Source organism: Thrips palmi, unplaced genomic scaffold, assembly GCF_012932325.1.
Source record: "Thrips palmi isolate BJ-2018 unplaced genomic scaffold, TpBJ-2018v1 HiC_scaffold_7, whole genome shotgun sequence".
Classification (NCBI taxonomy): Eukaryota; Metazoa; Arthropoda; class Insecta; order Thysanoptera; family Thripidae; genus Thrips; species Thrips palmi.
This window is the reverse complement of record NW_023144634.1, coordinates 7,999,365-8,015,221: the sequence shown is the minus strand read 5'-3', so window position 1 is coordinate 8,015,221 and position 15,857 is coordinate 7,999,365. Positions and strand designations below refer to the sequence as shown.

The following is a 15,857-nucleotide window of genomic DNA, read 5'->3' as shown; positions in this document are numbered from 1 at the left end:
GAAGGTTGGTGTATCACCAGCGACCAGACGGACCCAAGGTGCCGTCTATCAAGAAAACGCCCTGTAGCACCTTGTGCCCTCTCCCCTACCCCCCCCCCTTCCCCTCACACACACACATTTTCACCTCGTTTATCCCAACTGACGCCCTGTTTCTTCTGTTCCAGGTGCGTGTGTGGCCCACTGTGACGGTCACGGAGTGCGTGTGCACCGCGAGAGAACCCTGCAGGTGGCCCGCCAGAACAACATCGTCAGCGGCAAGCAAAAACGAGGCGCAAAAGAAACGAGCAGGACCTTGATGGCACTTCCATCGGACGAGCGAGAGGCCATACGGTGGCGTGGCAACCTGGCTCGGCATTTAAACTTTTAATTGCGACTCCACACTCTGGAAACCTTACGAACTATTTCAGGCCTTCCAAAGAAAAGTAGTTTGGCATAACAAAATATTTTGAGCATACAAGTATTCCTAACTTAAAAAGTATTTCTTCGTATAACAATCTACATGCTTTGTACCTATCACAAGCTAGGTCGTATGAAGCGTACAACACTGTCAACACAGACTGGGCATACCCTGACAGTGCGTTACGAAGCGCCTTCTGTCGTTTCTGGAGGTTTCGTGATTCCATAACTATTTTTAAGTACTACATCCCTGCCAAAAACTTATTAAAAATGGAATTTTCTGCTAAGTGGAGGCAATTTCTGTCCCAGCAAGTTCTCCTGATTTTTCGACAGTGCACTTTGCGCTGTGGGAGTAACCTCTTTCTAAAACAAAATAAATCATGTCAAAAGTAACCTAAAAGTACAGCATAATTCTAAAGGAGCCAGAGCACGCATCAGAGCGCTGCAGCGTCCGGCCGGCGACGGCACTCCTTTGCGTGCCGGGGACACTTCTTGGCGGCGTGGGAATGCGACTGATTACTGAGAGGCGGCCCGCTGTTGGCCGGCAATCTTACTGTCTAATGCCTCTGCGGCACTGTCGGGAAAGGACGCCTTTCACGCGATGCCCGTCCGAGCCTCCCCCGCCCGTGCCGCGGACCGTCTTAACAGTCAGAGCCCCTAACCTGGTGACAAGGGCGGCACGCGCTGAGAAAATTCGAGTCGTCACTTCATGAAAATTTCACGGAAAATTTTCCTTACAACGATGTCATCAAAACAATTGATGACATTGTTGTCACGCCCACGCAATAAGAATAGGAGCTTTGATGAAAATATCATCAATTTGTGATGAGATTGTCATAATTTGAAAGTGGTGAAAATATCATCCACGTTTTTGTCATAAATAATGATAACGAATTTTCCCAGTGGGCAAGGTAAAAAAAAGACTGTGGTATTGCGAGCTATGGTCGGAGAGAAGTAAGCGACGTCGATCACGTCCGACGCTTTTCAGTGTCAACCGCACCGCAGTCTTCGACACCTACAAGTGTCGACGACAGCTTGTCCGATGGCTGGAAGTGTGGGGTCACAGCAGGAAACTATATGTAGTTCGCCGTGGGATAAACAGTGTCCTATAGATGCAGGCGTCGGACACTACTGGTCGACACTTGCAAGCGTAGGACAAAGTGGTCTACTCATAAAAGTGTCGACCTGTCCTGCACTTGGATTTGCACAGTACCGCCTTTAGATATAACGTGATGTATGCACTTATGGACCCTCTTGGACACCTAGTCCCCCTATGAAGCGCTCAATTTACGGTTCAAACGGGATTTTTACGTTACGCCAGGCCTGCTCGAAACATGCCCTCAAATTTGAACCTCGCAGACCTGCGTAACTTAGTTCATAAACGTACCCTTAACGAAACACTTATATCCTTTGTTGTCTCATGTCGCTGCAGTGCTTATCAGCCCCTTTGCTTAACTGCCTTGCACCCTTTGAATCATCGCCGAGTCAAGAACATAAGTGATCACAAAACGAGGAACAAGGTGAAACGTTCCTACTATGGTTCCTGGCTTTCTTGTTTTACTATTTTCGTTCTTCACTCGGCAACGACTGAAAGGGCAAGTCACAGTTAGTCACACGCAGTAGTCGTTGTACTCACTCAGAGCTCCTCACACTTCTGCCTCTCCAGGAGCGCTGAACACCGGTGAACAAGGGAGATGTGGGGTATGAGGACGGTCGGATGTCCTGCCTTCACGCAAGTACCCTCGCTTCCCCGGTGGCACACCGTTAGGGACTGCCGAGAGATGGGATGTGCTGCTCGTCTGGTCACGCGCACACTGTGGGAAAAAATCACAGTAACACTGGTAGAACTCAAGCGTAGTTTTACGCCTTTCTTCAAGCGTAGTAGAACTACGCTCGGTTTCAAGCATAGTTCTCTATTTTGCCCCTCTCCCGCCAATCTAAATGCATGGGAGAATTTCTTCTCTACGCTTGACGTCAAGCGTAAAGTCTTCAAGCGTAGTTGTATGCTTGAATCAAGCATACAACTACGCTTCAGTTTTACCGGTGAAATCCTGTAGTGATTAGTACAGCCGTCACTGTAGTTCAGAGTACAGGATTTACTGTACTTTTTTAACAGGATCTACTGTACTTTGTACGGGATTTACTGTACCACAGGAGTGGAGTACGGAATATCCTGTACCAGGTACAGTAGCTACTGTAGCCAGGCACGGTAAATCCTGTGTTCTGAACTACAGTAAATCCCGGCAAAAAAATTAACGGGATTCACTGTGTTTTTTTCGCACAGTGCAGGTCCGGGGCTCGCCGGGATGGCTGGCTCGCAGTCGCAGAGCCGGTCTTCGAACTAGGGGCAAAAGCACATTTTGCCTACGCATGGGGGCGAAGTGAGGCTACGCCGACCTTCCGAGCTGCTACAGTGGCCGAAGGGGGTCCATTGTCCTGCCCCGCCCCCTTCCCCCAACTGGATCCGCCCCTGGGCTGATGGAGGGGTAGCTCTTCGGCACCACGTCGGCTCCCCCGCAGCCCTGCTCGGCTACACCGCGGAGCCTGGCGCGGCCTCCACGGCTGTGCTGTCTGCACAAATCCACCGGGGGCTGCAGTAAGCCAGACCCCCTGGCTCATATATCCCCACATCTAGACGGCCACCTCAGCCCACGCATCCTTGCACCCTCCCCCCTGCTTACCCCTCTTCCCCCCTCGCCACTTCTCCTCGGTTCCCCCACCCTCCCGCGCTAGTTTGTGTGCATATGGTGCCCCACCTGGATTACTGGGGGCTCAGGCCACAGTCACTACTTGGACTAATTGTTTTATCGGGAGCCACGATCCGCGGGAGGCCTGAGAGAGGTCTTCGGTGAGCACGTGTTACGCAAGGGACGAAGGTCACGTTACGGTCCCGTGACCTTTAAAACCTTTTCCAAACGCGCTGCCTTGCTCTCTTCCTACATGTAGAATAAGATGTATCTTATTTAATTTCCTCATTGTTAAGTTGCTTAGCGGTACCTAACGATATTAAAGAAAAAGGGTGCTCTGCAAAGCCGGTGGTAAGTTTGCTTGCCACAAATTTGGCAAGCCGTTTTGAATGCCAAAAAATTGCCAAGCTTGGCCCTGAAATGCCACCCAGCCCGCCAAATTTTGGTAAGCTCATGAAGATCTCCGAGCAAAGCTAAACGGCTCGCCAAATTTGTGGCAAGCAAAACTTACCACACTGAGGAAACCTTACAAAACATTCCAGGCCTTACAAAGCAAAGCAGTTTGTTATAACAAAGTATTTTGAGCGCAAATAAGCTTACAAAGAAAATGATTAATAATTTACGAACTATTTCTTCGTATAACAAAGTAAATAAGTTTGTATGTATGCTCAAAATACTTAGTAAGGAGTTGAGGGTGCAGGTCGCAGAGCGACTCACACCTCGTGTTGCACATTCCGACAACCTTCTATGCTCGAAATTTTTTCGTTCTTGCCCCGTGTGCCCGGTGTCTTGCTCTCGCCGGTTTTCCCTCCTTTTCGCCACTTTCGCGAACACACCGGCGGCCTCGCGCGCGGCGTCACGGAGTCTCCCCTCCGCCGTCGCCTCCTCGCTCTCTTGCCGGTGCGCTCGTCCAATCTAAAATGTTTGAACTTCCGAACGGTTCTGCCCCCCTAAATACACGAGGACTGATCCGGACCGGAGCCGCCTGGCACCCGACCCGTGGGAGGGGGAAGGGGTCCGCAGGTTGACCTGGGCCGTTCTGCAGACGCATTCCGAGAGTAGTCGTTTCCGTCACTCCGCCTCCCTCGCGCCCACCCGGAACGTCCCACGAGTGCGAGAGAGACGGGGCGGCGAGAACGACTCTCTCGGAGTCAGCCAGCTGGGCCGCCCACTGCCGCTCGGATTCGATTAAAGGCAAACAAATCTTGGAGGAAATGTCGCGGAACTGCCGCTGGCCGCTTGGGCTTCGCTCGAACTGTCGCTGCCCTCGTCGAAGGGTTCGGGACGGATGTAAATACGGCCGACCGAAAGGTCACGTCGCTGCCACACTGTCAGCCCGTTCCAAAATGCGCTTTTCTCGGTCTCTCGCTCTCACGTCCAGGTGCGAGAGAGACAGAACACGGTTCGCATCCACCTGCTGTTGACTTGCTCCAGCGTCGGCAAGTGCCGCCCGGCGAGAATGGTCACTCCGGCGTCGTTTTACTCCACCTTGTCACTGCAGACAAGGACTGTGCCTGTCGGGCCCGCCGCCAGGCCTGCGCTGTTACCGCCCTCTAACGGCGCCCTCCCCGGAGGTCCTGCAGGGCCTGGAGGCCCCTCCAGGCCCTCCAGGCCCTGGAGCAGAGCGACGACGCCCTTTCGCCGTCCGCCGTAGCGGAATGGTGCTGGTTCGTGGACGGTGATTTGGTCAGGCGCACTGTGGGAAAAAAATCACAGTAAATCCTGTAGTGATTCGTACAGCTGTCACTGTAGTTCAGAGTACGGGATTTACTGTACTTTTTTTACAGGATCTACTGTACTTTGTACGGGATTTACTGTTACCACAGGAGTGGAGTACGGAATATCCTGTACCAGGTACAGTAAATGCTGTAACCAGGCACAGTAAATACTGTGTCCTGAACTACAGTAAATCCCGGCAAAAAAATTAACGGGATTTACTGTGGTTTTTTCGCACAGTGCGTGCTCGGGAAGGTATGCACTCTCAAAACCCGGGACCCGCCCAGTACCTATCCTTCTTTTTACTACATTCTGAATTTATACACCTTTAAAAAAAAAAAGGTTACACCAAAAGAGACTAAAAAGAGATGAAGTGAGTATCTGCCACTACTTCGAGATTCAATGCCTTGGCACAATTTTAGTGACGTAGTCTTAAAAGATTTCCTAACCTGTTTTTTTTCAGTGCTGCCTTTTTTATTGTTGTCACATTTCCAAAAATATAATTCCCAAAACAACCTTAAAGACGTCTTTTGAAAACAAGGAAATCTTCAACGAAAAAGGCCGAAAAAGACTTTTGAAAACGGCATATTTTGAGATAGTCAGAAAATATTGCGATTCTTAAATTCTGACTGCAACCCTTCCATTGAGAGGGTATGCACTGGGTCTCCCTGTCGGCAATCGCTCGCATACTTGTAGAGTAACCGCCAAAATTCTACGTATTTTGGCCTTTATTTGGTGGGTTTCGTCTGTTTTCAGCTGATTCTCGATAAATCAGAGGCGCAATAGTCGGAGAACAGGTTTTCAGAGTGCAACCCCAGCTGTACAGGCGTTGCACAGACAAAAGGTGCGCGGAACTGCGGCCCATACGTTCGCTCAACTGGTGGCAACTTGATTCTCCTTCCCGCCCGTTTTTCGTGCTGTCCGATTGATACGAATCGGTGGTCCACAATTTGGTGGGGCTCCAGCACCCGTCATCCCTTTCAATGGGGTGGTTATGAAAATCCGATTTCTGTGTCTCAATGGCTACTTGTGATTCAAAGAGCGAATAACGTGGAAATTTCCTCCAAATTCGTTTGTGAATGGATTTGAGAAAACCAACATCATTTCTCTGAAATACAAATACGAATTTTGAATGAACATATGGATAAAGCGGGAGAAATAAGAGGACTTTTTAGTGGCATTCAACTTTTTGACAAGTTTTACTTCGTATTCAATGTGGCAGGGCAAAAGGCAGGGCAAAGGCAAGGCGAAGACAGGGTGAAGGCAGGGAGACCGCCAGACACGGCCCTACAAACACGGTGACGGTGCCCCTTGATGCAGCACAATGCCTTCGCGTCTGGCTCGGCCCGGCTCGGCCCGGCACCGAGCTCAGCAGCGGCGCGGGCAGCGGACCGATTCCGGACGGGGGCTCCGTCCCACCCACTCGAGGGGCGTTCGAAAGCTTGTTCGAAGGGGGATGCGAGGAAACAGTAAGCGAAATCAGCCCGGTGCTTTACACTGAAAATGTCTCATGGTGAAAGGCTGCGCCAATCTATTACGGTGGAGATTGTTTTCTCCATAATACCAACGAAATTCGTCAAGATGTCTGTAAGGTTCCGTGAATTCTCCATGGTATGTTCACGGCAAAAGTACCGCCTGGGATTCCCAGGCGGTGCCTGGAAAATAGGCCCTTTTCCCCATGATGCGTCTGGGAATCCCAGGCGGTACTTTTGCCGTGTTATGAACTCAGCTGCACCACCAAAATATGGTTAGGTTAGGTTCACCCGGAGAATCTTCTCTGTACAACATTAAGAGTACCACGAGGGACAACCAGGGGCAACCACAGAGCACTGCTCGCTTAATGTTCATGTACTTACTGTCATTGTTCATACTTTTTTCCCCATGAGGCCCCCGGTGGGGTTTGGCTGCTTAACTTTTCCTTTGGTCGCCGCTGGCTCAGGGATGAGCGAGCGAATGGACAGTAGATGCACACTTCAGGTTGTGGAGCGCGTCTGTTTTTAACTGTGGCCGGAAGAGAGCGCGGTGTGCGTAGCACGTCCAAAAGAACGTCCCCATGGAGCCGCAGCTTTGCCGCTGGGCGCTGCGCTCGGCTCGTCCATCGCTGCCTCGCTGCCTTGATGCTTTAAAGCCCCTCCGGGACGGCGGGCTCGGAATCGGTGTCAGTCGGACGACCGATACCCGCCCGGTTATTTGCAGTCCGACATGGAGAGTCCGCAGAGATTGCCGCGCCCGACCGCGCTCTGTCTCTGTCGCACTCACGGCATCAGCCTGCCGCACGCGCCGGGCCGGAGTGTGATTTATTTCACTCAGCGACAAGGACGCTAAGTAGCCCCCCGCTGCTGTGAGGCCACTGCAGACAGAGAGTCCTTTTCATCGCGCTGTTTCTCTCACACTCAAGGGCGTCCCGCTTGGGTGCGAGAGAGACAGAGCGGCAACGACTCTGCGCCCCGAGACGCACAGTGGGCCAGAAGACCGGTGGGGCGGCCAAAACTCTAGACGCGTTTTGAGCTCCAGAGTAGCTGAATGAGACTCAACCCGAACGTGTGACCCCACCAATGGATTGCCCTTCGAACGAGGAACCCATTGATGGGGTCACACGCTCGGTTCGAGTCCTGTTTAGCGACTCTGGAGCTCAAAACGCGTCTAGAGTTTTGGCCGCCTCCGCCGGTCTTCTGGCCCACTGTGAGACCGCCGCGGGCGTCGTGTGAGGCGGGCCCCGGATATGGACCCCTGCAGAGGCCTTCCGGGCGGAAGCGAGCTACGACTACTGTACTTTATTTCCACCGCTACATCGGAAGGCTGCCGACCAATCAGGACGAGGGGATCCGAGACGGGGAGGGAGGCTGGGCCGGCGACCCGATGATCACCAGAGCGTCCTGCTCCGTCCTAACTCGACTTCCGGGGATTCGGCTCGCACGGCGCCGCGAACCGAAGCGAGTCTCTCGGCCGGAGGATGCACGATGCCGCCGTTTGGAATTTCTAGGGGCGGATCTAGAGACGGGTTTTTACTCCCTGCCCAACTCCCCTCTCAAATGGTGCCTATAGTCAGCCGCAAAAATGTAGGCCAAAGACATATCGTTCATTTTGTCAGTACTTACGCAAATAATTTGTGAAACCATTGTACTTACTTTTCATTTTTTAAAGAACTACTTAGGAAATATTAATTAATGTACTGACATAGTTTTGTACATAATTTTATAAAGGAAATTAATCATACTTGCTTAGAAAATACAAAGTATTATTGTTGCTTATACGAATACGGAATTAATGATAAAAATGTCAGTAACGTGCTAAGAGTGACTTAGTTCCTGTAAGAAGGATGTAAGTGTTTCTTCTCCCCCCTCCCCCGTTTTCCTCGCCCAAAGGCCGCATCGGAATCTACCTTTCTATCGGTCTGGGCGGAACGCACAGCGTTCCTACTCAAAAGCATGTCTTTTGCCTACCTTTCTTTGCTGGTGCTTTTGTGGGTGGGGTGGGGTGGGGGTTGCAACCCCTTCCACCCTTCTCCCCCCTCTGTACCCGCACCTGGGAATTTCATTGAGGATCCGGGTACGAATAATTGACTACCTCGCGCTGCCGCTCGCCGAGCGGGGCGCCGCTTGCCATAGAGTTGCGGTCGAGCCGCCGCCGGTTTCGGCAGTTCGAACAGACTCAGAATCGACGGAGGGGATAAAAGATTCATTATCATGGCTAATGTGAGGGCTTTATCGGCCGAGATCCCGGCAAGGTGATGACGACTTTCCAAAGCCCGAGCTTTGGGTACTTTGTGGACGCGTATGTGGCCTCTATTCTGAGTCTGCCTGGTACAATCTGCCTTGTCGTATCCCGACAAACATTTTTCCTGACAACACCTCTTTGAATGAGATCACTCACACTCTCAGCAGGTTACTGACTTTTTCCTCATTAATTACGTATTCAAACGACAATAATGCTTAATATTTTCTCAGTAAGTATATGACTAATTAGATTTGTAAAATTAAGTACAAAACAAAATTCTTAATACATTATTTAATATTTCCTAAGTAGTTCTTTAAAAAGGAAAAGTACGTATTATGGTTGCACAAATTACTTGCATAAGTACTGTCAAAATGATCAAAAAGTTAATAACGTGCTGAGAGTATGTTTACCGCAAATAGTATGCAGGTTTTGTGGACGAAATTGAGCATACGTTTTTAAATTCACAAATTCATGTGAAGTGAACCATGAAAATGAGTGTTGTTACGCAGGAGCACCTTTTCAGTACAGTAGAAAAGTTGCTCAACTCTGAAAATCTAAACCTGGTCTCCCCGGTAAAAGCATTTCCTGTTTTTCCTATGATTAAGACATAGGCGTTTTCCAGAGAATACACGTGGTGTACATTGACCGCTCCTGTGTGACCACATTTGTGCCATGAGGATAGGAGCTAGACAGCGCTTGTGATCTGGTGTGCAATGACCACACCAGTTCTGGTGTGCAATGACCACACCAGTTCTGGTGTGCAATGACCACACCAGTTCTGGTGTGCAATGACCACACCATTTGATGAGAGCAACGTGGCACTCTGACCGCATCAGATGGTGCACGGTAAAAACGGTTCCTCTGGTTTTCCCGCGGACTCCCTAGAAATTGCCTACCTTAAAAGCGGGTGACATGGACCACCAGTGGAGAATGTGGACCACCCCTAAAATTCGTTTGAATGATCGGTGATGTCACCCAGCGGCTACCTCGAAAAGCGTGTCTGCCACTAGGATCCGAAGTCGTATGTAACTTGGCTCAAAACGATAGTTGAGAGGAATTTCAGGGGTGGTGCACATTACCCACTGACAGTCCATAGACCAGGTACCGTTTTAATCGTGTGTGGCATGGACCACGTTTGTTTTCGATGAATGTTTGCACAAATTTCGATGGAGTGTCTGCTTTCTTCGCACGGCTTTCAGAGTGTACCCGCGCACTGCACCCGGACGACGCATTGGCGGTCGGCTCGGCGGTCGGAGTGCTCGGTCTACACACGGCGGTTTGCGTGCGGGGGCAGCCTGGCCCCGCCTGGCGCAGCCCGGCTGTCGAATCGAATCTCCCGACGTGTCCGCAATCCGCATTGCAATCCCCTCCAAGTGGGCAATCAACTCGAAATCGCCGGAAGCCCTCAAAACCCTCCCCGCACATTCGACTTTTCTGATTGGCGCGGGGACAACGAGCTTCGATCCGCGCCGGGCCTGTCACCCGGGAAAAGATCTGTACAAGCATTATCTTGCGCGACACGGCGGGGCGTGGGCGGCCCGGCGGGGCGCGGCGTGGTGGGACATGGTGGGGCGCAGGTGGACCGGGAGACTTGGATCAGCCACTCAGGCTAATGGTGTGGACTCCTCAGGTACACTGCAATTCCATTGGTGAGTTTGCTTGCCACTCCAGTGGCGCGCTCTGTTTCGGGTACTACTGAATTTTGGCCTTCTGGCCCCCGATTGCCCCCCGAGAATGCCAAAATTTGGCATTTGGGAACGATTGCCTTTGTTTTGTGCGAGTACTCAATTCACATTCTGACGAATGTAACACTGGTAGCCAACGAATGTGACAATGTGAATTTTGTCACGTTCGTTTGAAAACGATGTCACATTCGTTGCGACGTGACTCGGCCGTCTAAGTAGGGTGAGGCTGTCACGTTCATTTGAACGTGGATCAACATTCCAACGAATGTGACATCATATTCAAGCGAACCTGACAAAATTCACATTCAAACGAATGTGACGTCACATTCGTAGGCTACCAGTGCACGCTCGTTAAAGAACAGTGCCCTGCCTGGTTACACTGGAATTTAAACACAACCCTGAATTAAAAGTTCAGTCAACTTACTGCCTAGAGGCCGGGCGAGAGATTCCAAATTCACGCCGACAAACTCCCCGTGGCTTCCAATGGGCCCTACCTCCGGGCGCACGACGCTCAGCCTCGACCGCTACTCCTCCCAGTGTGGCAGCGCGTCGCCATAGCGCGCGGGCTGCAAACGCCACCGCCCACCCCCCTAGTCCCCCGGCCTCCTACACCGTGACACACGTACGGCACATGCATGGATGGCGAGGGCCGTGGGGAGGGCCGCTCAACGCTCCGTTCCCTTACACGAGCGCGCACGCACACACACACACACACGCCCGCATACGCTTACTATCACTCACACACGCATCAGCGTACTCATACCAGGCGGAGGCACACACACACACACACACACATGTCGTCGTGGGGCGAGTGAATGCCACGGCGGGGGGAGTGCCCGCGCTGGCGTCACAGGGCCCCTCCCCGCCCCAAGGGTGCGAGCGAGAGGCCCGTCGCCATTGCGTTTCTGGGACGCAGTCTGGGCCATAATATCCGGTAGCATTTTCCCTCCGGGCTAGATCCCCCGCCGCCCTCCCCTTCCCTCCCCCGCCGCCCTTTCCTGCCTTTGCCCCGCTGCCATGGGGATACGAAACACAATGTCCTTTTGTCACCCCAGCCTCCCGGACAACTTTTTGCCAGTGCCTCGCGTCATGCACACCACGCACTCTTGTCGTGCCGCCGGGGCGGCCCAGAGCGCATTGTTGCGCCAATCTCAGTAGACGAACTCCTTCGCTGAAGATGCAGCCAGGCGCTGGGAGGAAGGCAGTAAATGGGTACTCTTCAAATCGAAGAGCGTACATTGTATGCTCTAACTGGAGCATGCCTGCAAGCACGCTCTAGCTAGCGCATGCCTGCCAAGCATGCACTTACCATTGCTTACATGCCATGTACACGCTAACTGAAGCATGCATCTAGTGCATAAGGGATAGGGAGTTGCCTGTATCAGGAAGCGTGTAAATGGCGTGTATGCAATAGTAAGTGCATGCTTGGCAGGCATGCTCCAGTTAAAGCATACAATGTACGCTCTTCGATTTGTAGAGAAGTGATGTCGCAATGGACGTCGCCTGGAAGGTACACTGGTAAAACCGACAACCCCAGCCAAATTTGTACGCTAAAATTCATGAAACGTATGAAATTTAATGTAATGCATCGAAATTCTTCTCAAAATTCAGTTGGTTTTGCCCGAAATTCATCGAAATTCGACTGAAACTCATTGCATTTGTACACCGAAATTCATAGTGATTTCCCCTTGAGTAAAACTAAAGCGTATTAACTCCCATGGAAGTGCACTTCCAGGCGACCTATCTTGTATCTGAAGGGGAGGGGAGTGCGGAGTTCTATTTCCCCTTCCCCCAAAAAGAAGCACTCGCAAATAATGGCCTATAAGAGGTGACGCAGCACGCCGCCTCCTCTCGGTCCGGGCGCAGTGCAGGATGGCGATGTTATTGGCGGGAAATGTTGTTGGCGGCTATGTAACCTTGTCAGTGCTCCCCGCGGACGGTACTCCCACGGCACCAGCCCCACTGACATGCGGCGCTAGCTTCGTGACCGCAGCGGCGTTCGGAGGGGAGAGGAGAGAGAGAGAGAGAGAGAGAGAGAGAGAGAGAGAGAGACAGAGAGAGACTGGCAGAGGGTGTCTGTCTGTGTGTGTGTGTGTGTGTGTGTGAGAGAGAGAGAGAGAGAGAGAGAGAGAGAGAGAGAGAGAGAGAGAGAGAGAGAGAGCGAGAGAGAGAGGGGGAGGGATGGAGGAAGAGACTGGCGGAGGGTGTGTGTGAGAGAGAGAGAGAGAGAGAGAGAGAGAGGGAGGGAGGGAGAGAGGAAAAGAGAGAGAGAGAGACTGGCGGAGGATGTGTGTGAGAGAGAGAGAGAGAGATCGGTGGGTGTGGTCACCTGGCCAGGAAGGCGCCGAGCCTGTCCCCGTGTCGTCCGCAGTGACAAGATTGCATGGAAAACAACTATTCGGGCATCATCTCGGGAGTGGATGTCAGGGCCGTGTGGCGGTCACGTGTCACGGTGGCGTTACAAGACCGAAAAATTGCGATCGACAACTTTTTAAAGCGTCAGAGTATCAAAGTTCTAACCAGCAGTCGATGCTGCCACTCACATTTTTTGATATTTGATACATCAAATGAACGTCGTTTTCGCCGTTCTTCGTATCCTGATCGCGTCGTCCTCGGAAAGGGGCGGCTACTGCCTTCTCCGAGGCCTTCTCCGACTCTTTCGCGCCCGTAATTCAAACCGATACTTTTACAATAAGCTTTCAGGCCGCGACGGCAAAACACTCAGCGCGGCGCTACAACTGTCCCCCCGCTCACGGCTATCGAGTATCCGTTTGAACGGGTGCCAGGCGAGGCCAGGCGGGTCCATTTGGCGCGCCGCGCTGGCCGCGGAGTGAGTGGTTGGAGGCGTCAAGGGCCTCGTTGGGGTCCGCAGCCTAAAACGCCCTCGCCGAGCGAGTAACGAGCAGTGCGGCCCGCAGTGGGCCAGAAGACCGGTGGAGGCGGTCAGAATCCACTCGTTTTCAGCCCCAGAGCTGCTAAATGCTACTTGAACCGAACGTGTGACCCCAGGAATTAATTAATTGTGTCACACTAAATGTTTTTGTACAAATTTTGTACGAGACATCTCAGTTTTTTGTGCACACGAATTTTTCGTACAAATTTGTACGAAATTTTGCACAAAAAGGGGAAATTTGTGCAGTTTTTCGTACAAATTTGTACGAAAAGTTCGTGTGCACAAAAACTGCTATGTCTCGTACAAAATTATACAAAACATTTAGTGTGGTCATGCCCGGTTCGAGTGCTGCTTGGCGGCTCTGGAGCTCTAAACGCGTCTTGGATTTTGGCCGTAGGCGCCGGTCTTCTGGCCCGCTGTGCGACCACTCTCCAAGTGCACTCGGACTGTGACGTGACGTCACTCTAAGCCCGTAACTGATTCATTATTAGTTAGTTTAAATAATTTGAAATATTTAAGAATTTAGAAAGCAGCTCTGGAAGCAGCCAAAAGTACTTAATTGGCCTCTTTTCGATCCCTGCTGTACGCAACAGCCAAAGCGTAAAATTGCGCTGGAAGATATTACGTTAAATAAATTAGGCATATTCCTACTTCTTCTCTTTCGGTCTCCCAAGGTGCGTCAAGATAGACTTAAACGGCCTCTTTTTCGGTTGACTCTTTATGTGCTCAATTTCGCAGTCAAGTTACGTTGTTTTTTGGAGCAGATGGACTTTTTGTACTGTATTCGCACGAATAAATGCACATATTTCCCCGTTTTGGTGCCAAGTCGAGTACAAATTTGAACATAAAGTTCATCGGCACAAAACACAGTGACGTCTCGCACAAGATTTGTACAAAAAAAAAAAACATTTAGTGTGTTTGATACCTCAGGGTGTGTGACTAACATGGTTGAGTAACGTTTCGCTGTCCGTCCTGCGCCGCCCCCTTTCCTCCCTGCGTCCTTAACGAGGCTTTCCGGACGGTCCCTTAACCCTTACGGCGCCCTAAAATCGGGAAACGTGAAGTAACGCGCTTAATCCGTCTCGTTGACACAGTGTTCGCGCGGCGACCAACTGTCCAACCGTCCGCGGCCCGCACTCGCGTTCCGATTGCCCGTTCGCTGTTTGGTGTCCGGGTGCCGGGGGTCAGCCCGACCCCCGCGACCCCTCCCCACCCCACAACAACGCCATTAAAAGTTGTTGGCGCGATCTGCCGCAAAGTTTTGGCTTTTAGTGCGCGCCTGTCGCCGCGGGGGTAAGGCGGGGTAGTGGCGTCGCCCGACGATGTCTCTGAGGTATAGGACGGGGCGACGCCGCACAGTGGGCCAGAAGACCGGTGGGGCGGCCAAAGTCCTGGACGCGTTTTGAACTCCAGAGTTGCTAAAGAGGACTTGAACCGAGCGCGTGACCCCACCAATGGATTCCTTGTTCGGAGAGCAATCCGTTAGTGGGGTCACACGGTCGGTTCGAGTCCCATTCAGCGACTTTGGAGCTCAAAACGCGTCTAGAGTTTTGGCCGCTCCACCGGTCTTCTGGCCCACTGTCCGCCGGAGCGACGACCCAGCGACGCGTCGCGACGCCGCAGGCCTCGCCGGACTCCCGGTTTACGCCTCGACGTCGCCGCGCTTGTAAACCGCCGCCGCGAGCAAGATTGAAGCCAACAAAAAAATGGATGGTCTGTTTTGAGGGAGAGTGGGCGAGAGGAGGGGAATGATAGCCAAGTTGTTCCCAGTGGAGTGGAGGACGCGGAAAACCTCTTCCAGAACTGGGAGTGAGAGTTGCTTCGGAATTGCGGACATGTATTTTTAACCATCTTCTTTTACTCTCGTTCTCTGTAGGCACTGCGTCGATTGTGTTAATTAATAACATTTCGTTTGTAAGCTACATAAAAATGTCAACAAGTTATCTATCGATTAAAACGTCATTTAATATTCTGTTGAAGCCCAATGATGCACCCAAAAGTCAGCACATCACCGTAAACTGGCGTAACTTGTGACGATTTTGGAGTAGCTCGAGGAGGTACACTTGAAACCACGTGTTTGGTCACTAAAAAGCTGCGACCAAATCAATGTTTGTTTTTTGACGAGACATTCAGTTATACTGGAAAAAAGTAATCGAAAATAAAATATAATTAGAGTACTACGATCAAATGTCTCATGCAACCTCTGCTGTCTCAAGTCACCTCAGTTTACGCTGACAAAATAATCGGTACGAGGCTGAGTTTTTCCTGTGCCCTCATTCTACTGCGGCACTATTTTCTATCACATCGGTTGCAAAAGTTCGTCTACTGCTGAGATTGGTCCAAGATCTTGTTTTCCGTCGCACCTTGCATCTCAAAACAACTGAAAAAAAAAAAAAATACGATTTCAAGAAATCCTAGGAGTCACGAAGTCAATATAGTTATTGTGTAGGAGTGTGGAGAAAGGAAAAAAGTTGTGTAAAAGGGATAGGGGGTGGTTTAGGTACGAATGGCAAGGGTATCAATGTGGTCGATGTGCCACCCGTCAAAATTAAAACTTGGCAACAAAAAGAAATCAAATCAAAATGCCCTAAAATTCGAAAAATTCCAATGCTAATGTATTCCACACTGGAACATCTTTGAAGTCAATCATTATTAAAATGTTCGTGGAGGAAAGGAGGCAGTAAATTAACTTTCGCGGGTTGGCAACAATCTTCTCGGCAACTGCGCCCTTGCGAAAATAGCGAAGCCGAAAACACGAGTAGT

The 15,857-nt window shown here is 51.2% G+C and overlaps 2 protein-coding genes across 8 annotated transcripts in view; one reads left to right on the top strand and one right to left on the bottom strand.

Annotated features, from left to right (window-relative positions):
• LOC117652339 (zinc finger protein 157-like) overlaps nt 1-2,788 on the bottom strand; it is a 93,767-nt gene extending 90,979 nt beyond the window's left edge. For both annotated transcript variants that reach the window (XM_034397179.1, XM_034397180.1), the window contains exons 1-2: nt 2,679-2,788; nt 2,033-2,210 (exon numbers count right to left, since the gene is read on the bottom strand). The gene's annotated coding sequence lies outside the window, so the exon portion shown is untranslated. The remainder of the gene's footprint in view (nt 1-2,032; nt 2,211-2,678) is intronic.
• Nucleotides 1-15,857, top strand: part of LOC117652337 (potassium voltage-gated channel subfamily KQT member 1-like) — a 152,988-nt gene that overhangs the window by 55,696 nt on the left and 81,435 nt on the right. The window lies entirely within an intron of this gene.